General features: G+C 39.3%; 1 long non-coding RNA gene across 1 annotated transcript in view; it reads right to left on the reverse strand.

The window, feature by feature from the left end:
• LOC109302695 overlaps positions 1-4881 on the reverse strand; it is a 17969-nt gene extending 13088 nt beyond the window's left edge. Inside the window, exons 1-2 of the long non-coding RNA XR_002098896.1 lie at positions 3590-4881; positions 2912-2918 (exon numbers count right to left, since the gene is read on the reverse strand). This is a non-coding gene — a long non-coding RNA (uncharacterized LOC109302695). The remainder of the gene's footprint in view (positions 1-2911; positions 2919-3589) is intronic.
• Positions 4882-5071: the final 190 nt, after the last annotated feature.

Below are 5071 nucleotides of genomic sequence, written 5' to 3' on the forward strand. Positions count from 1 at the left end.
TGCAGTTAGAGAAATCTAGAGTTGCCAGTTGCCGCTGGGTGTCATTTTCTTATTTTATGACATAACACATGCCCCTTATTTTGGAACATCATGGCCCCAGACCATAATGGTGATGCTGTAAGTCTATTCCCTATTTTACTTCAGCATAACTCAGCTTTTCCAAGGGAACCCCATCCTATACTTGTTTTCTCAAAAAACAGAAGTGCCAGTGAGTTCAATGGGGCTTACTCCAAAATTAGGTGCACTGTAAGTGCAGTCAGTCTTAGCTGTTTTGGTAATTTGGAATTGGATCCGCATCCTTGCTGAAAAAATGTAAATGATTAACTGAATAATAGAGTGAGAAGAACTGAGAAGAACGACTATTCAAAAATCATTTTTGTTTCAGGATCCCATTCAACCATAAGAGATTTTGACTGTCTACCCGGAACAAATTCAGAGTCATCCGTTGGTACTTTTAGCAGCAGTGCTGCACCTAAACGTATTTCAGACAACAAAATATCATCAGTAGCAAGCAAAAGCTTTCAACCATCGAGTAAAACCACCACCATGGATGGGTTTGTAGCAAGGACCAGCAAATACCAACAAGACACCATAGATGAAAAGATTGCTCGGTTCATTTATGCCACAAATTCTCCTTTTCGCATTGTTAACAATAAACACTTCATTGACATGGTCGAGTCCTTACGACCAGGCTACACTCCACCTGGTAGAGCAGACATTGGTGGAAGGTCGCTAGATACAGTGTATGAGAAGGAACTTGAACAGTGTGCAAGAAATACCAAGGGGAAATTCGCCAGTTTAAGCCTTTATTGGTGGAGCAATGTACACAATGATCCAGTAATATGTGCCTGTGTGACAACAGAAGATGGGGTTGCACATCTTTCAGAAACAATAGATACATCAGGAAATGTCGACACAGCAGAATATTTCAAACAACTGGCAGTGAAACTGTAATAAACTTTGAACAAAAATTCAACTGTCGCATGCAGTTTTGTCACAATGCTGCAAACGTGGCAAAGATGAGAAGATACTTAGAAGAAGAAAGGGAAGGATGCTCCTTAATAACATATGGCTGCAGTGCCCATTTAATGCATCTTTTAGCCAGAGATGCAAGTACTTCTCCAGGAATAAAAGCAAATGCTGAAGTTGCAAAATACTTCCGTAACAACCATTTTGCTTCAGCTTCTCTGAAGAGAGCAGGAGGATCCAAACTAATTCTCCCTCAAGATGTTCGATGAAGTTCTGTGGTTGATTGTTTTGAACAATTTATTAACAACTGGCCTATTCTCATAAAAATTTGTGAAGAAAACTGTGATAAAATAGATGGAAGTATCTCATCCAAAGTAACTAACGTTGGATTAAAGAGGAATGTAGCTGATATGCTCAGTATACTGAAGCCTATATTCATGGCTTTAAACTTCAGAGAGATTGTTGCTGAATTGCTGATGCTGTCAAAATTTGGAAGGCACTTCAAGAGACATTGAAGAAAGAAATACCGAACAAGAAAGTTAAACTGCAGGCAATAAAGAAGCGAATGGATCAAGCACTAACTCCATCTCATTTTCTTGCAAACAAACAGTCTCAACCCCAGATATAAAGGTAGATGCCTAACTTCTGAAGATGATGCTGCCATCTCAAAATCACTCCTCAGTTATGCCAGTCATAATACATTTCAGGGCTGGAGGGGAACCATTTAAACAGTACATGTTTACTGATGATGTTTTGAACAAAGTCACTCCCTAAATTGGTGAAAATCATTAGCCATGCATCTTGAAACAGAGTTCCTTCAATTGCTAAGCCAACTTTTCACAGCAGTAGCTTCCTCTGCAGGCACAGAGAGAATATTTTCACCATTTGGTATTATTTACTCAAAGCTAAGAAATTGCCTGGGAGTTGAGAAAAAAGCAGGAAAACTTGTATTTCTGTTTCAGTCTATGAATAAAAATGACAGTGGGAGTGGGAAAGAGGAGATCTAGTTGTAGAAGTTTTAAGGACAGTGTATGTTTAGCGTTGTAATGACTTGTCTGTTAGAGTTAATAAAATTTGAAAATTGAGAAAAAGAGTTTAAGGACAGATGTTGTAAAATACTGTATTGAGTTGTAAATTAACATGTTTTGGTGATCAGATTTGCACCATCGTTTAAGAAATATGTGAAGAAGTATCAGTGGGAAACTTGATTTAAATCAATGATTTAAACCAGGGTTTCCTCTTGGTGATTTAAATCAATCCACCCTGCTGGTGCCCCTGCTCCCCCAACCATGGGAACTTTCAGGAACCTAACCCCTGTAGTTGGCAAGGGAAATCTGTACTTCAATAGTACACAAATAAGCTCATATTAGGCAACTACTTCTACCCCTGCTAACCATTATACTGCGGAACAAAAATCCTTTTCACATTTTCCAAACAAATTTTACTCAAAATTACTGAAAACAAGCATTTAGGGGGAAAAAAAGGCATTCATACAGGCAAAGTTGGATTTTATCGATGTGAGCACCACATAGAACACACGAGGGGCACAGACAATTTGAAGTCACTTTTTCGACCAAACTTTTTTTCTTTCTAAATCTCTCTCATAAGAGTAACAAATAAGATTTTTAAAAGTACAACTGTTCCCATGGGCAGGGCCATCCTTGAATGGGGGTGGGGGCAAATCAGGGTGACCGCTCTGTGTCCCATGCTTTGGGGGCCCTGCAGAGCCCAGTGGAGCAGCCGCTCCTCGTCCAGCTGCTCGCTACCCCTCCCCCTCCTGCCCCCACTGTCAATGCCAGCCGCAGCTTCTTTGGGTCCAGGATCGGAGCAGGGCCCCGCATGGGCTGATTTGCCCTGTGTCCTGCACCTGGCTCAGGTTGCCTCTGCCCACGAGCACAACCGCATAACACACTGTAAGGAAAAAGAAGCGTGTGCACTGCACAGTGAGACTCGTGAAGTATAGGTAGCAGTCACCCTGCTGCTTTCCAATTATGAGGTAACAGAGGCCCAGTTCTAAGCAGACACTCTCCTCCCACCAAGGTCTCTCCCTGCCTGGAGGATTGAGGCGCTCCCTTTTACCATCTACAGCCCCTGAAGTCACAGGTGGCCAAAGACAGGAAGAAGGGCTTTTTGCCCTTCTTTTTGCTCTTCATATCTTCCTCATCATGGTAGAAGGGCCGCAATTTGGTCACAAGCTTGTGACTTCTTTGGGGCAGGGTTCCCATTGTCTAACAATAGTGTAAACAAACTAATATGTGACACTGGAAAAACAGTAAATGGAACAAAACTTAAAAGCAGAGCCAACACTTGCCCTTAAAGGAAGAAGAGGGAGAGCAGCAAAAGGCAACAGTGAACAGGAATGCCAACTTTAATTTTAAATGTGTCTTCTTGGAATTTGAGCCACAATGATGTGGTGTATTATCATTATAAATATGTAAAATTCATGAAATATAAAATATATCTACTGTGCAAAATAATCCCACTTCCAGTCCTCACCTCTTTTTAATTCCATTTACTATAAGTATTTAAGACCCAGACATTTACTTGCATCAGACATTTCTTCCATTATCTGATGGAAGACAAATTCTGAAAACGTGACCATCTTAGCTACAGAATACACATTATTAAAATATTCTTTACATTACTCTTTCAAGGCCTCAGTTATCTTCCTTTGTAGAAAAAATATATCATGCAAGAGGTGTAAATTACACTCAAGAGTACAATATCAGAGTTTAACTAGAACTGTGAGCTTACATCTCAAAAATTTGAAATTAAACAACTTCTATTTAATACAGCAAATGTTACACTGTATGCTGTTTACATACTTCATTCACAGTTTATAGAATTAAATAAAAATCTTAGGGTCTGAAATATATGCATTTAAAAGAAACAGGTTCATTTTTCACAGCTATTTAACAAAGAAAGTTGAGCAGGCATTGTGCAGAAAACTGTCAGCAGCAAGTTTTTGGTTGAATAAATTTGAAGCTATACTATTTCACTCATGCTCTTCTATTTTTTAAATTAGAAAAGAAAAAGAAATTACTTGCATTTTTGGTATAGTGATCTGAAAACTCTCGTCCACTCCTTCTGGCCATTTTAAAAAATGAAAATCACAGTAAGTTGTGAATTTATATTTAATGACCTGGAACAAAATCTCTGAAGATGTAGATGTGGACTGAAAAGTGACTAAAAAGTACTACACACTTACTTATCTCTACTTTCAAAATACCAATTGCTCAAGATGGTTTTTCTAGCTGCCAATCCTGCAAATTCAGTCTAGGAGCTGAAAAAACCAAGCCAGCTCCTTTCTGGATCATGTATGACCCATGAAGAGTCTGCAAATAGAACTTAAAATGTGTTAGTACTGGACTGCATCAAAAAGGAATCAAATTCACTCCAGGAACTGTTGATTTTCAGCACTAACTGTACGTAGTAGAAGTAGTAAGAACATATATTAAGCTGACAACTTGGAATAAACACAGGAAACGGAGATAGTCATTGGCATTTAGTCACTTCCAGTTTGATAAGCACTCTTATGAAGAGATTCTGTTTTCAGAACAAGCTAATTCTGCTTGCTATTCTTACAGGCAGATTAACTATAATCCACATAAGTATTATGTTATTAAGGGAGTAGGCATACCTCTGGGTTGCCCTCTTTCCTACCCCGGGCCTTTTGATTAGTGTTTGCTTAGTATAGAAAATAACGGCAATATCTACAGTAGAGAAAGGCATAATGTTCGTCTAAGTTTATATCTTTCCTGTCCTCTGGTCAAAGAAGTAGCTTTAATGCTACATACCAGAATATCAGAGGGAAAGGGAATACTAAGGGGAGATATACAACTCAAAGACTCTTGGCAGCAGGAAAAACTGCAGGTGCTTAACACAAATAACAATCACTCAGATAACAACTGTGGACTTGGAGTAGTGTAGATGGTGAGGGTCATGAGCAAACATGCGAGTCTCTTGTGAGTCATGAAGCATTTTATCTTCCCTCCTGAGGACAAGTTTGTGAGCCTCCCTGAACATCTGGACCCAGTCCCATAATGGTATTTAGGTGCCTAATTCCTACTGAAATTTATGGGAGCGCTGTTGTAGATCCTGG

This window comes from Gavialis gangeticus, unplaced genomic scaffold, assembly GCF_001723915.1.
Source record: "Gavialis gangeticus isolate Ggan-Ray unplaced genomic scaffold, GavGan_comp1, whole genome shotgun sequence".
NCBI classification, from domain to species: domain Eukaryota; kingdom Metazoa; phylum Chordata; order Crocodylia; family Gavialidae; genus Gavialis; species Gavialis gangeticus.